Source organism: Vipera ursinii (genome assembly GCF_947247035.1).
Source record: "Vipera ursinii genome assembly, chromosome: 3".
In the NCBI taxonomy this organism is placed as follows: Eukaryota; Metazoa; Chordata; class Lepidosauria; order Squamata; family Viperidae; genus Vipera; species Vipera ursinii.
The window spans coordinates 127,368,855-127,392,230 of NC_139516.1; the positions used below are offsets into that span (position 1 = coordinate 127,368,855).

Sequence of the window (23,376 nt, forward strand, 5' to 3'; positions counted from 1 at the left end):
AATGGCACTGCTCCTTTCATTAGTTGTGTCTCAATTGTTTCATGGGAACCTTTGCCTATATTAGAACTCCTAAAATATAAGGTATCCTTAAGCTTAGAGGGTTCTAAATATTGATCACCAAGGTGTTATTATTACATAAGACGCAAAAAAAGTTTAAAAAGAAAAAGTGACTTCAAACAGATATATGACCTATTTGTATTTCTGACTTTAGGAGGAAATTGTATTCAATAATACCGTACTCTTGTTTTTTTATTTACCCAGAAAATTTTAGAAAACCCAAATAGGATATCTTACTTGCAAGATTGATGTCAATCTTCTCAGGTAAGCAGTCAGGTAGTACGATTTGATAAACTAATACTACTTTATTATACAACTACATTAACAGAATCTTGCAAATTTGAAAATATAAAGCTTCTACCGCCACTTTTAACTGCTTGATCCATTAGGGTGGGTCCTTCCTAAGTGTCTTCCTCTGATGGTTAAGCCTCTCTTGTCCAATTGTTTCCTAAACAGCATCTCTTCCCCTGGGTTCCCCAAGGATATCCATGCATTCCATTACAGAGGGAGGGAGTTAACAATTCAATAGAACGAATGGTGGAAGTCATATTTCTATCATTTCTTTTTTTTTTCTTCACTAATGTTCTTTATTTTTATTTTGTTTTTCTTTGATTCTTGTGCATTTACTATATTTAAAAACACTAATAAAAAAGAAATATTCACGTGAGAATATCAAGCTAGTTTAAGGGTTATAAGACATTACAAAAATGAGGACAACATTTTTTACTTCCAACAAAAGGGCAGGCTTTGTGAGAAGGAAAAATCAGAAGAATGGTTGGAGTATTGCAATTTCTAACAACTTTTTGCTGTATAGATTTTTTTTATCCATCTGACAAATTTTACTTATAAGTAAACTGGCCCTGTCCCAGACTATGACCAGTAAATGTCCCTTTACCAGATTTTAGATAGTTCGTGAACTTAATTGTAAATGAAGCTAAAATATTTTGAATGCATGCCTATCCAATGAAAACTGAGAAACTATTGATCTCTATCCTATAATTTTAATCAAAATATTACATCATCAGTAATATTTACAACATTGCATACTTTTAGACTGAATATTGAATAAAAAAGCAGGATAGAAATTGAATGAATGATACAGCTGTTCATATCTAACTGTACAAGTCAAGTCAACCAAATTTAGTATTCAGCTTCATATGACTGTATGTCAACACAGAGCTTTAGCTACAGCATTTTTAAAAAAGTCTTGCAGCCTGTTGGCTGGTGCTAATGAAGATCCTAGGAAAAATGATTCGAGTCAATTTACTCTTATTAGAAAAATCTTTGTAATAAAACAAAAGATCAAGTACATTATAAGCAAGCATGTTGGGTTGCTCGTAACAAGCCTGTGAAATTTAAATACTACGACCCCTGTAATTTCATTTTTATTTGGAAGATTCTGCCTTACATGCCTGCGATACACAGTCCAAGTCCACAGCTGCATCAAAGGCATGCAAGAGAGCTTAACCATTTCTACATGACTTATCTTCAGATTAGGCATCAGACTGGCTAGAAAAGTACCAGACATGGAAATTCTTCCTAGAATTGGATGTTTTTAAGAAGACACTGGACAACCATTTGTCTGAAATGGTACTATAGCGTTTTTTGCCTGAGCAGGGGGTTGGACTAGATGACCTCCAAGGTCCCTTCCAACATCATCATCATCATCATCATCATCACTTCTACCATGTCCATACCCTGTTAATAAGAGTGCAGACCTGTTGGGCAGGTTCCAACATCCACATGCCAGACAAGTGCATACCCAAACAGCTCCTTTTTGGGAAAATCTCTGATGGAAAACACTTGCATGGAGTAGAAGAAACTCCATAGATACATTAAAGGTCTCCCTGAAGTCATTTGACATAGACATGATCACCTGGGAAACACTGGTATAAAATCACTCTCTCAAAATCAGTCTCATCTATAAGGGCTGTCAAGCTTACGAAGTTAGAGGCATTCTAGAAGCTTGTCAGCTGGAAAGCTGGCAGCCCGGGAATGAGACCTGAGTGCTGTGCAATGGGGTGAGCTCCCATTACTTGCTCCAGCTCCTGCCTACCTAGCAATTTGAAGCATGCAAATGTGAGTAGATAAATAGGTACCACTTCAGTGGAAAGGTAACAGCGTTCTGTGCACCTGGGCATGTACTCATGCTGGCCACATGACTACAGAAATGTCTTTGGACAATGCTGGCTCCCTCAGCTAAGAAACAAAGATGAGCATTACCCCTTAGAGTTGGACATGACTGGAAAGAGGAAACCTTTACATTTACCTTTTTTAGGAGCAAAACATAGTGTGAACTATGATGCAAACTACAGCCATCAGTATAACAACTTTACACGTGTTTGCAGTGGTGGGATTCAAATATGTAAACAACCGGTTGTCTGTGTGGATGCCGCTTCTGGACATCTATTCTGGGCCTGGGCAAAAAAAAAATTAGCTACCGGTTCTGCCGAAGTGGTGCAAACCAGCTGAATCCTACCACTACAGGTTTGCCCAAAATGTGCCTGGACATTCCATGCCTGAATTGTCCTGACCAATCGTTTTTGAACATGCCACAGTTAGTTTCAGCGTGACTATTGGTATTGGGATCTTCCTTGATTATGATGAATGAACAACATTGCAAAATTTTCTTAGCAATTCAAGATAAAGAATTAGTAATATTAATAAATATTACATATTAAATTTTCTATAGACTTACCAGGCGCCACCCAGTCATATGGGATATCAGTTTGATAAGCTTATTTATTTTGGAGTGCCTCTGAAAGAAAACACTGCCAAAAAGCATATGTTACAGACCTCCAGTTAACCACCCACAAGCATGGAAACTAGCCTACAAAACCAGGTATAAAATGCTTCAATTCATGATTACTAATGCACACAATCGTTTGGAAAAATAGCAATGTATCATCAACAAACAAAAAATGAATGCCTCAGTGCAATTGGACAAGATCTCACAGACAAACTGGAAAACACAATCAACATATATGGCAAACTCCAGACCAGAAAACACAATGTCCTACGAAAGAAACTAACCAAGATCACTCCTAAATAGCAAAATTACAATTTAAATTCATGGATCAAAAACTTGTTCAGTAGACCATTAGCTGAAGACAAAAAAGCCATTCTCATAAAAGGCCTTAATTTCAACTACAAAAACACGGATTTAGTCGATTTCCTTACCAACTTAGAATATATAATAAAAACTAACAAACTTGACCAGAGAACACAAGACTAAATCAGACAGAAAATCATTCCTAACATGCAATGAAACACACAAGACAGAACACTTAACCAAGAGGAGAAGAAGAAATTAAAGAAACTGAGAAAAGAGGGAGACATCATCATCCTACCGTCAGACAAAGTTAGACGAACTGCGGTAATGGACAAAACTGATTACGTCAAGAAAGCTGAGAATTTACTTAATGACATTAACACCTACCAGGTAATCAACAAAGACCCAACAAAACAATTAAAGAACAGAATAAGAAACACTTTGATAAAAAATGGAAAAAAGAAAAACATTTAATTTTAACAGAAATAAAAGATTCCACTATACCCACATTCTATGGACTTGCCAAAATATACATAAATGAAATTCTTCTCTGCCCTATAGTGCCGTTACCCGGAGCACTAAACTACAAACTAATGAAAGCATTAAGAAAAAAGACTTCACCATCTCGTCAACAATTCAGCTTATTCTATAAACTCACCTGAACAATTTCTTCAATTATTTAAAAATGTCAAAATAAATGGAGAAGAAATAGTCTCATTTGACGTCACTGCATTATTTACATCTATCAACACTGACCTGGCCAAACAAACCATATATGATCTACTCACAGAAAATCAAAGCCATAACAAAAAGACGCCTAAAGAATGTTCCATGTCCACTGACACTACCATGAAGTTATGTCTCATAACACACTTCAAATCCAGTGGCAAAATATATCAACAAATACAAGTCACACTTATGGGATCACCAATATCCGGCCTAATAGTGGAAGCAGTAATGCAGAAAATTGGGCGCACAGTCCTGCCCACCATCCACCCAAAATTTTGGATACGTTATGTGGACGTCACTTTTGCCTTTATCAAACACTCCAGACTAGGAAAGATACACCTTCTACTCAACAATGTATTCACTGGGATCAGTTTTACGTATGAAGAAGAAAAAGAACAAATAGATACTGATATAAGGAGACAAGATATTGGCGAATTAACAACCCGCGTATACTGAAAATCCACACACAGAGACCAAATTCTAAATTTCCCAAGCAACGACCCCACTGCACACAAGAGGAGCTGCATCCATACCCTTTTCAAAAGAGTCAAAACACACTTGCGGCACCGAGTCATAAAGAAAGGCAGAAGAGAAACACCTTTTTGATCTTTTCTTCTGCAATAGCTATCCAAAAAAATCTATGAATACAATGCTTGTCATCCAAACCCTGACAAAATACACAGCCAAGCACAACACAAAAACAATTCCTGCCATACATCAAAGGAACATCCGAAATGGCTGCCAGAATACTGCAAGCTCTAGGAATGATCGCTCACAAATTCACATTAACACTCAGAAAAGAGCTATCTAAAGTCAAAGATAAATTACAGAAGGAAGACAACAGCAACACGGTATACAAAATCAATTGCAACAATTGTAACCAGTTCTAGGTAGGACAAACAGGAAGGCAATTGAAAACAAAGGTTCGTGAACATCGACTAACGGTTTAACGGCACAACTAAAAATCCCTGATCTCAAGCCACAATGACAATGAACAACACCAGTTCGATTGGGAAGGAACAAAAATCATTGGCCACGCCAACACCCACCACACACATGAATTTATTGAAGCCTGGTATTCTACCAAAGGACCAATTAACAAGCATATTGATTTCGATCCAGCATATGAATATGTAAGAAACTAGACCATTCGAACAACCAATCAATAAGAGAACCAATCAGCTGCTCAGAATTTAAATATAGCTCCAAACAAACAACCAATCACACGACCATCTGACCACACAAGAGGATTAGGACAAGAAAATCCTGCTGATGATGTTACCTAGTCTGGTAACGAAACATTCAGAAACTAAATTGAAACAAGATTGGAGAGCAAACCACTGCCAAAATCTAAAATATGAGCTATAGGTATTTTCTATTATTTCAAACTTGTACTTTTTCTTGTCTACTGTATTTATTTTTCCTTTCTGGGAAATATTCTTTCATTGGGAATTGGGAATTTAATTGATAATGAAAATAGCTGCCTTACTACCAATGTGAGCAAGAATACAGGCTTATATATTTCTCTATTTTTGTAGTGTAAGTAAAAATTATGTGAGAGAATAACAAAGGGCAAATTCCCTTAAGCAATATGTGCCAATTCCACCAGCCTATCGAGCAATGTATACAGCAGTTACATAATTTCATTGTTACATATTTCCAATATTTGCAACCTGAATGGAATAGGTGCCATACACTTATTTTACTGTTTGTAGTGCGCAAATGATGTAATTGTCTTAAAATTGATTTCAGAATAATTGAATAAAACACTCTTTTTTGAAAACATGTCATCTTAGATTTGAAATGTCTTAGTGTGAAGCGCAGGAAATCAGGAGCACCGGCAGTTCAAATGAATATTATAATATTCATTTGAACAATGTAATATACAATATTACATTGTAATAATATACAATATTATTACAAGCTTATGCTCTCTGCAAGAATCTAAACTAGTAATGATCAAAGCAAATAGGCAGCAAATAAGAGTGAATGGGATTCAAAGTGGAATTCGATGGAATTAAATCTCTTGTAGGTGCAAAGGGAATTGAGACTGATGACATGTTGGACCTCCCCCTCAGGCTCAGCCTGGTCCTCTCCTACACTTATTTTGCTAGTAGTTCTACTTGATTTTAATAATTTGCCAAATAAAAAAATGCCGACTATGTTAATTTAATCGCAGTGCTTGTTGACATGTCTGAATACTTTCTCCAAAGTATTTTATTTTACAGCATATTACTGCACCTTTATTTTATTTTACGGTATCTTTAACAGAGATGTTAAAGTGAACCTGAAACATCAATCTTTATTTTATTTTACAGCACCTTTCATTTCACAGCACTATACTACATCTTTAAAACAACCCCATGGGCACTTTGTACAATTGGAAAGTATTTGTAGAAGCTTAGCCATTAGACCAGTCAAATGCTTCCATGGTGGATTTGACTATCACTCCCATCATAGCCCACCAGTGCAGGACAATTAAGTGATGGATAATGGTTTGCAATATAGATAGTCCTTGACGTACGACCACCACTGAGTCTTGCTGCTAAGCAAGACAATTGTTAAGTGAGCTTTATGACCTTTCTTGACACAGTTGTTAAGTGAATCACTGCAGTTGTTAAGTTACTAATACAGTTGTTAAGTGAAACTGGCTTCCTCGTTGACTTTTCTTGTCAGAGGTTTGCAAAATATGATTATATGACTCCAGGACACAGCAACCATCATAAATACATGCCAGTTGCCAAGCATAAAATATCTGATCATGTGACCATGTGGATGCTGTAACAGTCGTAAATGTGAAAAATGGTCATTGAGTCAGGGTCACTAAACACATGGTTGTAAGTCAAGGACTAACTGAAGTAATTAAATCCCAGCAGTTCATTGCCTGAAGGATCAGTTTTCTGCAAAATGGGCTAAATGGCAAAAAATGCTACACAGATTAACAACTGAGTATCAGTGCCCAATATTTGAAGGAGAAACAAATATCTGTACCATTATAGACATTTTGCTCCATCTCTCCCATGTTCTCTAATATTCCTATAAATTATTTTAAAAGAATTTGTGTCTCAAACTAGGCAAAACAGTTGAAATTTGTAGGCTCAAACCGATACAAAAATATCTGGACGTTTACTTTAGGTTTGCTTTTTAAATGCTGCTTAATTGAAAGAAACATTGTATAGCCATTTCACATCAAGAACCAGAAGATCGAAATGAACATATACACATCCAGGTACTCAGATGTACTGTACATAAACTTGCTTTTCACAATATTAAATTTCTAAAGTTACAATTTGTTTTCATAATCTTATATCATCCACAGTGATTGCCATCAAGTCATTGTTGATTTTCTCCATGATGATCTGTCTATAACCTGGTCTTTCAGGTCTTGCAATCGCACACTCAGTGCCACTGTAACCCAGTCTATGAAGTTCATCATTCCTTCTACCTTTCCCAACATCAGAGTCTTCTCCAGACAGTTACATCTTCACATAATGTGTCCAGAGTAGGATCATTTGAACCTGGTCATTTGTCATTTCAAGTGACAATTCTGGATTGATTTGTTTGTTGACCTATTCATTGGTTTGTTGCTCTGGTTTGGTTTGGCTTCTTTTGGGGGGGGCTATCCATGGTATTCTCAGGAGCTTTTTCTAATACCAAAATTCAAAAGTGTCAATCCTATTCTGCTTCTTAGAAGTCCAACTTTTAATTCCATAGAGTGTCATAGGGAGTATCATGGCTTGCACGATTCTGATCTTAGGTATAGATATACCATGGCATTTGAATATCTTTTCCAGGGCCTTCATGGCTGTTCTATCAAATGCTAGTCTTCAGTGTATTTCTTGATTGCTTGTTTCTTTAATGTTGATAGTTGATCCTAAAGGCAGAATCTATCACTTTGACATTTTCATTGTTAATGAGGTTAGTTGTTCTACCTGTTGTCATTAGCTTGCCATTTTTTATATTTAATTTTAGTTGCATTTTTTTCACTGTGCTCCTTGACTTTGATTACTAGAATTTGTAGATACTTTGCACTTTTGGCTGTCTGTATAGTATCATCAGCATAGTGCAGGTTATTGTTATCTCCTCCTTTTTCCTTGCTGAACTCCTTTCTTGGGTGAAGCCGTGGCTCAGCAGTTAAGATGTTGGGCTTGTCAACTGGAAGAGGGCAGCCCAGATTCAAGACCCAAGCACTATACAACGCAGTAAGCTCCCGTCCTCGCCGTAGCTCCTACCAATCTAGCAATTCAAAAGCATGCAAATGCATGTAAATAAATATCACTTTGATTGGAAGGTAACAGTGGTCCATGATGTCATGCTAGCCATATGACTACGGAAATGTCTTCAGACAGCATTGGCTCAATGGTCTTGAAACGGAGATGAGCACCCACCCCTATAGTCAGCAAAGGCTAGCAGAGTAGGGAGCTAAGGACTATTTTATCTTCCTTACTCCTTTCTCAGTCTAGACCCAAACTGTTTCAACATCTTCTATCCCTACAGTTTTGACAGATACATAAGTTTCTCATGTGTTCTTGGGTTTCCATTTTTCTGCTTCTTCACAATATCCACTTTATTCTGATATCCAGTTTGCTTTCTTATCTTTCTCCATTTTGGATGTCTTTTCAAATTCATCCTTAATGATCTCGTTAAGCTGATTTCATAATTCCTCTGGTTTTCTATCAATGAGGTTCAGCATTTTAAAGCATTTTCTGCCAAGAAAGACATGTTGTGATTCTTCCAAGCAGATTTCTTTATTGTTCCTCACCTACACACAGAATCTTGCCAAATTAAAGCACCTGATAAAAGCATATACTCTGGAAATAATAATAATAATAATAATAATAATAATAATAATAATAATAATAATAATAATAATAACAACAACAACAACAACAATAACAATAATAATAACAATAATGATGATGGTGATGATGATGATGATGATGATGATGATGATGATGATGATGATAATGATGAAGGGGCCATCTTTGCCTGCTTTCTCTCACAAAATTGAGTTGAGATGTGTCTTGCTTTTCTGGAATTCAATCTTGCCCTCCTAAGAATCTGGACTATATTTTATTACAATTCCTGATGTTCTTCTTGAAAATGGTGGACATATTTTGAAGTTCATATTGTGGAAACTGACTTTCTTATTCTTCTTTAACTTACTTGTAAGTTGCATGTGAGCAGTTTGTAATCAGTTCCACAGTCAGTTTGATGTTACATATTTTCCGTCTGGTGCTCTCTGTGGGTAATCCTCAGCTTATCACTACAACTGGAACCAGGATCTTGATCATTGAGCAAAATAATTGTTAAGCAAGATGCTACATAACTGCATCAATCAAGAACTACAATCCTGGCATTCCCAGGAGTGGGAATCTTGTGGATAGTTAAGCGGACAGAGTCCCAGGTAAGAAGTGAGAAGTGCTTCAGGGGAGATAGAGAGATACCGTAGACAGACATTGGAAAGTATGCCTTTTTCTATGGGTCTAAATGCAAATATTAAAATACTAACAATTTTTACATGTTTGGGCCAATTCATACTTTACACAGCAAGGAAATTTGCCACTTCTGTGTATCAGCAGTGAACCCAATGAAGTGTAAATTGGAGATTCATTTTGTAAATACACTGAGGACATATTCCATAGAGCCCCAGCCAATTAAATATTTCTGCTGTGTTAAAAAATCATATTTGCTTTTGTTATTATTGATGTATGCATAGTGAAAATGTTTACTAATGTATTTTTATTATTTTATTTAAATATACATTGATCAGAACAAGTTTTAAATCAAATAATAAAGTACATGTATATGTAAATACATTTGTATTCTTAAGATGAGATATAACCTTTTCAGTATGCATATTCAATATTTCTAACAAAAAATACTTGTCTAGTTTGAGGAAATGTGTTGGGAATTATACTGCTGATGTATCTAACAATTGAGCCCAAATGTCAATAAAGCTGCCCAAGAGTCTGTGCAGTTAATTATTTTTTCAGCCAAGGCTATTTCCACTTTTCTTAAAAAAAACTAATCTAAGGAGAAATTCACTTTGCTTTTATAGTGTTTTCATAAACCTTAATCCTATTTCTGACCAATATTAATCAGGAATACTGAAGAATTTCCTGATGCCAGTTGTAAATCCACTAGGAGACTTGTTGGATCAATCTCAAATTATTCAAAAACAGAAAACTTAAAATGCATTTTCTTCTTAACGGTCACAAATTTTCCCCTACTATTAGATTTTTTAATCTAATGGTCAAAGTATATCTCCTTAAAAAAGGAAATAGTTAAAACAGAGTGTCAATTTTCTTTCAGGAAAAGCCGATTTAGAAAATACCGTACCTGTATTATCCATTGAGCTCTATGTCTTGGTTGGCTCTCATACATGCAACAGAATAAAGATGTCTCAATTCCAAAATGAACTTAATATTACACATCACTGTTTCCAGTATTCAGAATGAGCGTAAATTGTTTAGTATAATGTTTTATAATCAAATAAACATTTTGATGTGCAAGTGCTTGACATTTGTTAATTAATCTTAAAAAACTAGTAAACATCTGCCAAAGAAATTCCAGTCACTGAACTGGAGTGCATGCTGCAGGCACTGTTTTATGGCACAGTTATGTTTCGGCAGTATTTTCTCAACTTGCATGGTTATTTAATTACTTCTGAATTTGTATTTTACAATGAAAGGGAAAGTCAACCACTACCATCAGAAATTCAGAAACAGTAGCTATTTCCTACTATGCAAATACATTGAGAAGTAAGGAAAAATTTCCAATAATTCTAATGCATGTTATGTCTTCCTTTCAACAGGAAAATCCTGGGGGATAGAAAGCTTCTCTGATAAAATTGTTAAATGACAGATAACATGAATAACCTTGAAAGACAAATCTACCCAATATGTAAGCAAAAAAAAGGTCCAATTATTGTTATAAAGGAATAACTTTTAAACTACAGTACACTGCTTAAACAAGGCAGTTGTATTTTCCTGTAAGGTGAAGCCGGAAAGAAAGTTTAGAGCATGTTTTAATGGTGGATTGGCTCATACAAAGTGACAAGGAGGCCCAAGTGGAAAAACATAGCATCATACATAAATCAAATGTCATACCCTAAAATACGCTGCATAATTCTTTACAGACAAAGAAGTTCTATAGAAACCTAACCCCGTGGAAAGGTTTATTCACCATTTTAAAAAAATTCTAAAAACGTTTGTTTTTCTATATAAATCATAAATGGAGGAAAGAATGCTTTGTTTTATCTTGTTTTATTTGCCTAGAAATTATTGCATTGCTGCCTAGAATTATTGCAACTAACGAAATAAATAAATGCTGTAGGGGGAGAGCTGTGTTAATCTATAGTAGGCAAAACAGGAGGAGTCTGGTAGCACGTTTTCAGGCAAACCAATTTTATTAAAGAGTGTAAGCTTTTGTGAGCTACAGCTTACTTCGTCAGATGCATGAATGACTACATTGCAGTTGGATTTAAACACAGCTAAGTGGAGACAATGATAAGGGTAGGCAAGACTATGTATACCTATGTAGATTCAGGTTGTATGTAAGTCAGATTTCAAATAACTTTTAATTAACACTTATATGTTAAAAACCCACTGTGTAGCTTAGACTATCTGAAAGCTGAAATGGCCTGAAACCATTTGATGTACATTTGTTTAACAGTTGCTTGCTCATTTCTGCTGTGAAATACATGGAATAACATAAACGTTTTTAGAATTGGCTACTTTGAGACATGTAAGGGAGTATGTGAAGTTTTTTGAGGCCTGTGAGAGCACTGTTGTTATAAATGTGGGTTAGCTTATTAATGTAAAAAAACCTTAATGTGTAATTTGCCAACCACATTTACATCAGAGCCCATCAAATTCACACACAAAACGCTTATGGCTTTGAATAAAATTTGTTAGTCTGGAAGCGAAATATAGGAACTTCTCTTCAGGGACACAATCTGTCTTGCATGGAGTCAGTCACTGTCAACAGTCCATATTTTGCTGAAGTATCCATTGTACCATTCACAGTGCTCTGAATCAATAGCACCTTTCCTTGTAAATTATTCCAGCTGTTCTACGGAAGGGAATGTGTTTTTCTTATTACCAATAAATCCTTGGGAACATTAAACATGGTAGCATAATATTGTTCAATTATGATTGCTGTACTTTGGGTATAATAAAGATCTAAATTAATGTTTCCATGTTAGGAGGCAACTGGCTGTGTAATTTATCTTTTCAAGATTTGGTATTAAATGTTTTCTGGTTTATACAAAAGCTTGGTCTGTAAAAACTTTTAATTTGATTTAACATTCTCCAAGTGAACATTCATTTCACAACAATTCTTTAAATGATAAATAAAGGGAAATGCCAATGTGTGTATGTATTTATGTATGTAAGTATGTGTGTTGTGTGTGTGTATGTATGTATATATTCACAATTATCCCTACCTAGAATGGAAGCAGGAGAGTGGCGAACTGAAGGTGAAAGAGATTTTACTATTTTCCAGCTTTGTTTGCCCACATCTCTCCAACCAAATGCTAAGCTTATAATATTATATTTTAATAGGGATTTGAAGAAATTGGAACAGATACAGAAGCAAGGCAATCAGTACAATCAAGGACCTAGAAATTTGATAAAGAATATTTGGGGAACTGTATAAGCTTAATTTTGAAAAAAAGATGACCAAAGTGGAAATATAATAGCACTCGTCAATTACATGAAGTGTAATCAGGTAGAGAAAGCTATGACCTATTGTCCTAGAACTGCAGAACAAAAAAAATAACCATCTTAAATTGCAGCTTTTGGCTGAATAGTAGGAAGTTGATAGAGATATGATTTTATTTATTTATAGATTCAAATTTGCTGTAGACCACCCAAGTCCAATGCATTCTGGGCAGCATACAGAACCAACAAATCCATAAGAACAAATAAAACATAAAACCACAACAAAAGCCCACACTGAAAGGCAGCACAAAAACAAAACAGGGCCCTCAAATATACATTAATCCTAGACCCAAGACCAAAGCCAAATTTTAAGAGCTTTCCAGAACTATAGAAGAGTCCTGCCCTTATCTCTGATGGTCTTCAGTTTGCCAGACATCTTCAAGAGTTGGATAGCTTTGACAAGGATGCAGGACTCTATAATGGAGTTAGTGGCATACAGACAAGCTGTTGACTAGTTGTGAGCAGTTGTGAGTATTACAATGTGCACTGTAATACTCAACTTCTGCCACTGAGAGGCAAGGAGATGGAATTCAGGGGAACCATTGGGCTTGCTTTATTTCACTTTTTATTTTTTGTTTTATTTTTTGCAGATGCCGACATTGGCTGAAAGTCCTCAGTGAAGCAAAGATATTAAGAAATGTTTTAACAATGTTAACTTTTTTAGTCTGAGTGTGCCCTCTGTTCAAAAGCTCAAGAAAAACTAGAGCCAGTAGAATTGGCATGGGGAAAAATAGGATAATTGCATCAGGTTATTTTTCACCACTACTTTTGTTCATCTTCTATTGCCTTAGTTGTTGCTTCTATTCTGTTTCTCTCTTTCTTTATATGATCAGGCTAATGAGTTACTAGCTTTGGTATATAGATCTCAGCCTCGTGTAAACTTATTGTAGCTAGCCTACTTCTTTCTACGTTGTGTTTCTTGAAATAAAAATATTCTTTCATTCTTTAATATTTCAGTGTTAAAGTTGGGATTCCAAAACTACTTGAGACTGGCAATCCTGGTAAAAAGGGAAAACTAGACTAAAGTTGAAAAGTTTTGTGCTAGGGAAGGCAAAGAGCATACATCTATTCGAGAACAGGTAATGGCAAAAAAAAACTTATCTGTAGATAATACTTTTTCACTAGCCATTCCCATACCCAAGAACTTATACACACACAGACACAGAGAGAGAGAGAGAGATGATAATGAATATACAACCATCTCCCTTCTCATATACCTGATGATCTAGGTGGCCCTTTTAATTCTATGATTCTCTCCATAAATCATTTTTCTGGAGGAGGTTCTAATGCTGGGAAAGGTGGAAGGAAAGAAATGAAGAGGATGACTATTAACAAGATGGAGAGACTCAGTTACAATGGCAATGAATTCACCATTGAAAAACCAGATAAGGAACAGATCATTATAGAGAAAATATATCTGGTTGCTAAGAATAGACACTTACATGACAGCACACAGCCTTAGATTATTACTTTGTAATGGTGAAGAGTCTTCTAGAACATCTCAATGACATATGTTTTGAGGAATATACACTCCAAGAAGGTTTGCCCAGATGGGCAGGTCATTTAAAAAAGGATTCAGATTAAATATGATTCACTGAAGAAAAAATGGCAACCCGCTTCAATATTCTGCCAAGAAAACTAAAAATGGACATGCAAAACCAGGACAATGTCCATGGTATTGGAAGATGAAAGATTATTAAATTACTGGGGAAAGATACATGGCAACAAGCAGTAATAGCACTGAGCACTGTTTCTGGTACAAACAGAAAGTTTAATATTGCAAAGGTACTGTATGTATAGAACTGATATGTGGTATTTTAGAAGATGTTAACCATAGTCATGCAAAAAAAGAGATGGCTACTACTTGGAAGAAAAAATAAGATAGACAAATGTTAAAGAACAGAGATATCAAACTGACAGTAAAGCATGCACTGTTATGGACATGGATGAACCAACTGTGAAAGCTGAATCATTCAAAAAGCTAAAGGAAGAAAAAATAATACCTTTTATTTGTATTGTTGGAAAAATGTGAGCATACCCTGGACTACAGGAAAAATAAATAATTCAATACAAGATGAAATAAAATCAAGATTGCTGTCTAGAAATACCAACAATAGAGCAAAAACTACAATATTTTGGATGTAATATAAAGGCAAAATTCATTGCAGTAAGCCCCAATACTTTGGAAAAATCAAGAACAGTTCATTGAATCTGACAGTAGATTTAAGAAAAGAAGAAAAGATAAACTACCAAACTGGTAAGGTAAGCAGGGACATGTTAGAATTCAAAGAAGCAATAATGGACAAATTTCCTGGCAAAACAAATCTTGTTAAGTCAAGAAGAATCAGAAGCAATCAAGCAACAAATTTATGATTCTATGATACAGAATTACAGCAACATGCTAACCCTTATATTCTGTTATTTTTTTTATACTTCAGGCAGAGCAATGTTTATCCTGTAAAACAGCTGTGTGAGAAAACCAGCTGGGAAATCACAACTACTTTCCAGTTCAGGCAGAAGAAACTTTTTAAAAGTTATAAGAAAATATAAAATGCAGTTCTACCCTACTGTAAACTTTACACCAGACTCTTTGATCTGATGTCTTCCTGAAGAGTTGATATGATTGTAAATGTGAGGGAAACTGCTTTAGTCTCAGAAGGATGCAAAATAGTTTTTGCTTCTAAGGAAGTTCCCTTCAGAAGCTATACCAGCCGTGATCTGGAATCTTTCCTAGCTCATACTGTACTTTTTTTCTTCTCCTCTTCTATTATACATATTATCCCTTTACTTTTAAGAGGTTGAAAAAAGCAACACTCCCTGCTGATTTCCTATGGCCCCACGCCCCCACTCTAGCTGAAGAGCCAGTTTCCCTGTTTTTATTCCCAAGGGGAAGGGAACTGGCATGGAAAATGCTATTCATTTGGCATCATCACAATGACTGGAAAGCTGGCAGAAGAAAGTCTTCTGTTCCCACTTGTTGGCACAAAAAGGTCTTCCCAGTTCACATCTCTCATTCCCCCATTTCTCATATAGACAGAATCTTTATTCTTCTTCATTGCTGAGGCAGAACTGAGTTTGGAAATATGGTAAGCACTTCTTTATGCTCATAGTTTGCTGCCTCCTCCAACACTGAATAACAGCCTTTAAAGCTATTGTGATGAAGTTTCATTAGAATTTATTTCTGACTTCCTTTCTTCATTTGGAGCTCTCCCCCTAGAACAGACATGTCAAACACAAGGCCCGGGGGCCAGATCCGGCCCGCGAAGTGGTTTCACGTGGCCCGCGAAGCCATCCTGGAAACAGTGAGGGAATGGCCCCCACTGCCTTGGCCCTGGCCCAGAGACCCTCCTTCTACCAGAGACCCTCAGATCTGTTCCACTCCTGCCCAGGCCCCCATAGGTACCCTTGATGCAAACGATGTAGAGCTGGCCACGCCCACCCAGTAGGCCATACGCACTCTAGCCACACCCACCCAGTAGGCCATGCCCAACCAGGCCATACCCACCCAGCCCCCTGAGGGCAACCACAATGCTGATGCGGCCCTCAATGAAATTGAGTTTGACACCCCTGCCCTAGAGGAAACTGGCTTCAATTGTCTGTCAGTCTGACATTCTGAAGTTGATCCTTCCTTGAGGTGCTGTGTCCCTGTAAGATCAGAGCCAATTGTTATTAAAATATAAATTCTAAGGCTGGATTTCCCAATTTAGACAGTGAATCTGCTCACATCAGAGCTCCTATCAAATAGTTCCTCACAAGATTAATTCTGGGTATTGGCGAAAATTTGCCATATCTTATTTTCTATCATATCTTGTTTTAAGTATTTGTCATTTTGGACATTTTGCTAGTAGAAATCATCACTCGTAGATGACACATTTATACATGTTAGAATAATAATTCTTTTTAAAGTACAGACCTGTCCATTCACTGAAATTATGATAAAGTAAAATGCAATTTTCAACGTTTCTGTACACCAAGAAATATACAGCTTGATACATTTGTATGGCTATGTCACCTGCTGATTTTTGTGTATCAAAATGTTATTATGTCCCAAATAGCAATGAACAAAACTGAGTACTGAACAAACACTGCAGTCTCAGGACTTAATCTTCCTTTTTTTCCCTTCTTCCAATAAACTGTACTGTCAACTAATTAAGTCAGGATTCAGGCTTTATTAATAGAGAATATCTGCCCAATTTGCAGGTAGACCCCAATTTACAACCATAATGTAACCTGCCCATTGCAATCATAAGTCATGATGATCATAAAGCAGATCATCACATAACAGACCTAATTTTACAACCTTTTGAGGAGCAGTTGTTTAGCAAATACTCTAGCCATTAAGATATGAAGCATTTTTGTTGAAAACCAAAAGTAAATGCTGGCTTTCAGCAAGAATGTTGAAAATCATGGTCATTTGATCACAAGAAGATGCAAACAGCCATTAATGCGAGCCAGTTGCCAAACTCCCAAAATGCAGTCATGTACCATTGGGAGCAGCCAGTGGAACTTCAGAATGGATTGTAATTACCTTTTGGGGAGGTTTGTCCCAACTTCAAATGGTCACTAAACCACTGGTCCTAATTCAAAGATTCCCTGTACTTATTGAAATATCAGAACCACATTACAATAGTAGTGTCATGGTTCCGACAGACAGAGACGAATAAAGCAGAACTCCGAGGCTTGCAGATTCCTCAAAGAACATGTTTATTAGTTACAAAATATTGGCACGTCAAAACTGAAGTCAAGTCTGGAGACATGTAACAATTCAACAATACAAAGTTAAAAAATCCCACCCCTAAAATTATGCAAGTAACTACGTTCCCCAATGCATCTTCTTGATGGGCTTTTTATGCAATGCCTAGCCTGCAGTCTCAGAAGCAGATGACCTTGGTTCCCACAGGACAAAAGATTATTTAGACTAGTTAAGCACCTGGGCAACCCCCCTCCCTCCATTCTATGTGGCAACCGAAAATGAGTAGGAAAAATGGCTGCAGCCATGCTCATTTGTAGCATTGACAAGGCAATAAAGCAACTGTCCCTCTTTCTTATACAAAACTCACTGGTTTGAAACTAGTTGATATATTCTGGTTTGTTTTAATTCTGGATTATAAATTAATCCAGAATTAATTAATTAATTATTAACCCTGTCTTATATTTAATTTGGTCTGTGTAGCTAAAAAAACCCTTTCACTCCAGAATTCCCAGGGAAAGGTAATAATTGAATAAACAAACAAATGAACAAATAAATAGCACTCTGTTGTCCCCCCCCCACAAAACTTCTCATTTCTTTTGTTACCACACAGAACCTCTCACTGAGCATGATACAAAATTGGAGATTTGATTCCCACATCCTAAATTACTTGCTACCCTTACAATGCTCAACAATTAACAATTCCATGCAGAATGGAAAATGGTGGGATTCAGAAAAATATATATAATTACCAAAAATTGCTCAAAATGAACACTCAATGAATAGGGAAAACACATGCCTCTTCCTGTATACAGGGCAAATAAAACTATATTTCTGATCAAAAGAACAAAAAGTACAAAATGTAAGCAAAACACTCTTACTAGGATGTTTTGGATAACATCTGGTTACTGGCAAAAAATATGATACCAATAAAAGACTGACCAAAAAAAGTTGTGATTACATTCCTTGTCAATAAAAATAAAAGGCAATGATAGTGATTTAAGATCTCACTGTCACATGGAAACAGTCTAGTTTTAGAAATTTATTATTTTATTTTTTTAAAAAAATATTGGATAACTTGAATGGAATTGTATTAATTCATGAAGTAATTAAACTGAATATGAATCTAAACAAAAGTTTTATAATGTTTAATTTCAGTTTGCCATGATATGACTAAACCTTAAAGTTCATTTAGGAAGGTTATATAATTTGTAATTTTAGTATTAATTAATAATATAGATATAATCCCAAGTAAATATTTTGTTATTAGATAAAGGATACCACATCTGGCTTCCTGTGCATAGTTAACATTTTTCATTCACTTATCTCTTTAAGAAATGTATAGATACCCAGAATTTGAACCTTGCCTTCTAGAGGTCAGTATATCTAGCAATGCTTTTCTGATGTCTATTCTTACTCCCTTAGTAAATGGATAAATAGCAATAGCACTTAGACTTATATACCGCTTTACAGTCCTCTCTAAGGTTACAGAGTCAGCATATTGCCCCCGACAATCTGGGTCCTCATTTACCGACCTTGGAAGGATGGAAGGCTAAGCTGACCTTGAACTGGTGAGACTCAAACAGCTGAGCTGCTGGCAGCCGACAGTCAGCAGAATTAGCCTGCAATACTACACTTTAATCACTGTGCCACAACTCTTATGTCCAAAATTGTCCAAGATGGCTCTCCACTGATTGGAGCTCTCCTACAAGTCCCTGCTTATATGTAAAAACAACTATTAAACCGATATTTGAAATATTTAACCAGGTGAAATATAATCATTTAAATTCAATAGAGAAAATGCTAGAACAATTTATATTTTTGTAACATTATTTTATTTCCCAATCTTATTTCCTGCACAAAGATTCCAAGAACAATCCTGTGCATGGTTAGGAAAGTTATTTTTTTTCACAAAAGTATTAAATAATAGCAAATAATCTATATGTAGGAATGCAGCCTTTGAGTTCTTTTGAATAGGTTATTTCTCTCACCAGAGAAGAAATAGCTTTTTTTCCCTTTTATCTCCCCCCCCACCCAGTAAATGATAATAAATAGATTGAACACTCAGTTCTCTTGAACACCTATCTGCAACTGCCAGCACTGCTTATGGCTTGTGCTTATTTCTATCTACCTCTGAAATGACACAGCCTTGCCCAACCTGGATGCCTTCAGTCTGATCCAGGACATTTATACAATGGCTTTGTTGGCTGGGGAATTCTAGTTATTGATCCACGCATCTGGAAAACACCTACATTGTGGAAACAAAATTAAACTTTGCTGCCGAAATAACTGTAGAGATAATATGGTATTGCCTTAGGGAAACAATGTGAAGGGTTACTGTTACTAAAATATCCAATATATTAATCCCATTCTTAACTCAGTGAAAATGGTAACTACCTTATAATGGTCTGATGCTTCTGCACTCTTGTACCAAATGCTTCATAAATCATATGCACATCCTTGTTACTTCCAGGTTCTAATAACTGCATCAGTGATCTCATTTTGGGTCCAAAGTTTCTCAGAGAATCTTGTTATAGCCCTAAAAAAGTAAGGTTTATGGCAGGGAGGAAGGAAAGAACTCAAGATCTATTGTACTTCCTCCTATCATGTTTTAGATCAATCTTCCACATCTGGTTGATCCATTGGTACTGCAAATTCCAACATTCCCAACGCTAGTTTGAGCATTTTAGAAGCTACAATCTTATCTGGATGTTTTTGATGTGGTGAGGCTGTAAGGAACATTCTAAAGATGTAAATATTAACTTCCTAGATCACTAAAGCTTCCATCAGCCTTCCATTTAACAGAAATTTTTGTTACAATAAAACTAAGTGAATCACCAATTTTTCACTCTAAAGCAGTGTTTTTCAACCTTAGCATTTAAAATGTGTGAACTTCAATTCCCAGAATTGCTGAGGTTGAGAAACACTGCTCTAAAGGATGTCTGCTATAGATTCCAATTTGCTTATATGAATAAAGTAGCACCATGGTCAGCTCATTTGTGGCTTTTCCTCTTTGTAACTGCTCCATATTTCTATAGCTCTGCCATTTCTGCACAGCATAACCTTGAAACGTCTCATTTATAGAAACCCCACAGCATAGAATACAATTCCTTTCTCCCTCCTGCCCTTTCTCCTTGAGGAAATAATTTCCGATTCTGAGAATGCCATTCCCCCCACCCCACCCCAAAATAAAGGATAGAAAAAAATAAAGCATAACCTATGGTGCACTTTATGAATATTTCTAGCTATAGATTGCAGTAATGATGGATAAATATTAAACACCCAGCCCAAATAACTACAGTTTATTCATTATTTTTTTTAAATAACTAAATATATTAAATACGTGGAATAATACCTCATAAATAGTAATGTTAGAAACAGAGTTAAAAATTAACAGTGCCTTCATACCGTGATCAGAAACACAAAAAGAAGTCATTTCTCCTATCACCCTAAATGTCATTTTTCCTTCTGTTTATATCTAAATGGAGTCTCACCTTGAAGCAAAATCAACCTAAAGACAAAAATTATGTAAGAATCTCTACAAAGCTCACATAAGATGACATGTGTCACTAGTTTGAAGTCAGAGCCTACTGAATGAAGACCAACCTCTATCAATCATAATGTGTCAAGCACATCTATGCATGGCAAAATTAAAATAATATGTGTTCTTCAAAGCTAACAGTATAGTTCACAATTCCCTATATTACAACTAAATTTAAACAGAGCATTATTTCATCATTGTGTGAATGGAGTTTTCAATATCTACATATCAATTTATAAACTTAATAACTGTTTAACCAGAAAATCTATGCTTCCTGTTTTTGAATACCTGCATAGCATGATTTCTAATTTTCTTATCAATAAGATGGATTTACTATCAACAAATCAGGGATGTATAAAACAATTCAGAAGTTAAAAGCCTGTCTTGCTTTATGTTATTTCTTCCCCAGAATAATAAAGAATGAAAGAAGTATCTTCTCATATGCATCTTTTTCTTGGATTTGCATGCAAATATTGTCTTTGTGTATCTTATTGCTCTCAATGTTTAGTCTTACATAACTGCACACAAATTAATATTAAAAATATTATTTTTAAATGTACACCCTAGTAAGCTGTTCAAAGATCAATGATAACTCTTCCTATGCTAGATTAAAATAATCATTACTTGAATCCAGGTTTATCTGTGCATTTCAACATACAGCTGAGTGTGTGTGAAAGATGAAAACAGTGTTATGAATGTAACCTTAAGAAAATCTCACAGCTGTTTATTTGAACTTCAGATGAACAGGGATATTATGCATAGTTCAAAGCTTTTCAATAAAGCTTTCTTAAATTGGATATGAATAAAAAAATGTTGGATATCTGCCTATCTTGTTCTTAATCCTTATAATTTCATTTCCGAGCCATCTGTTCAAATGGGACAGAGATAATAATTTACTGACAAATGTTCTACACTACACCAAAATAAGGATCATGGCCATTTTTAACCTTCCTACAATTCATCATTACCCATACATACGACCTTTCCTATACAAAAGTCATCGCAATAGAAGTCTGATCACAACTCTCCCTTAATAGTTATCTCAAGAGAAATGATCCTCCAACATTTATAACGTTTATATAAACAACCCATAAGAATAAGAGAAGCTTCTTTGGTATCCCTTAAAGAGTTTAAAACCTTGAATTTCCTCGGGAACTTCTTATGGCAGGTACCTCGATAGAAAGCATCAGGCCCAAGCATTACATAAGAAAACGCTGCCCCCTTCAGGCAAGGTCCAACATTGAATCAACATTTATTTGCCGCAAACACGTTCTCAGAAAACAATCAGCCTCTTATGTTTGCAGTGGGGGAAAGCCACCCAATGATCGCACTTCATTTGGTCAATCCCACAACAACACTGCATAACCTAAGAACCTGCCTACTATGAATTCTGTACGGTCTACAGCCATCGGCTTTTTCTCTCCCGCTCTCGAAGCGCACGGATATGAAAACCAGCATTTGCACGAAGAATTATGCATGGCAGACGTACTACGAAGAACGAAGAGAAAAGCTGCAGGATTAACTCTTTCGGGGCTTGCGCTGAATAGAATTCAAAACTTAAGTACTTCAGCCGCCCATTAAGTCTCACCTACTTTTCTCCTGGGCTCTCCATGCTTCTCTGTATACTGTGTGTTGGGCTAGAAATATGCACCTGCCGACACATTAGCTATACATTTGTGCGACTGGAGGATAAGGAACGAGGGATGCCGCAAAAGAGGCACCACGTCCAAGGAAGGTAGTTATTGCTATTGCTCTGGGAAGCCAGAAGAGCCGGCATCTCCTCCTCCTCCTCCTCCTCCTCCTCCTCCTCCTCCTCCTCCTCTGTACTTTGGCGCACACCTTTTACGAAAGAAGGGCAAACCTTCTCACTCATTCCCTCTCTGTCGGTCCTCCTTTAGAAAGCGCTAGAAATCCGAGTAGCTTCCTTCTCGCCCTTCAGGAGTTCACAGAAAGCATCAAGTGGCGCTCCAAGTACGCAAAAGGCTGCAGCTCACCTCGGTTATGCAGGTGGCCAAGCGCCTGCTCCAAGCTCGCCAACCACAAATCCCTGACGTCTCTCCGCTGCTTAAATAACGGGCGGCGCTTTCTCAATATTGCTAAAGCTGCAGGTTTAAGTCGAGGCTGCTGGGCCAGAAAGCTACCCAGGGAAAAACAAGTCGTAAATGCTAAAATTGCAGTCACTAAGCTCGCGGGGAGGGAGGGAAGAAGGCAGCCGGAGGAAAGAGTGCAAACAAAACCTTAAGTGACATTTCCACCACCACCACCCCCTTACAAAGCGACCGGAATTCGTTCCCAATGACTTTTCCGCTTCTCGTTATTCCCCCTTCGCGGCCGACCACCGTTGGAGTGGCAGATGGTCACCACACGCTGGGGAGATACCAACACTAGCGCGGCTCCGTTTTAAAACAACTGGAATCCTTCCCACGTTCGTTTTATTTCCCTTTCCCTGTTACGAGTCTCAGCATTTCTGTCCTACCTAGGCCAACTCCCGCCGTATACGAAGTGGGATTACAAAAGGCAAGTAGTGGTCAAGACCCACCAAGGCAGCCTGGCATCCCATCGGCCCCCACCATCGTCCTAA

General features: G+C 36.5%; 1 protein-coding gene across 1 annotated transcript in view; it reads right to left on the reverse strand.

Annotated features, from left to right (window-relative positions):
* GABBR2 (gamma-aminobutyric acid type B receptor subunit 2) overlaps window positions 1–23,376 on the reverse strand; it is a gene marked incomplete at its 5' end in the record, with an annotated part of 408,227 nt that overhangs the window by 384,459 nt on the left and 392 nt on the right. The gene's annotated exons all lie outside the window — the stretch shown is intronic.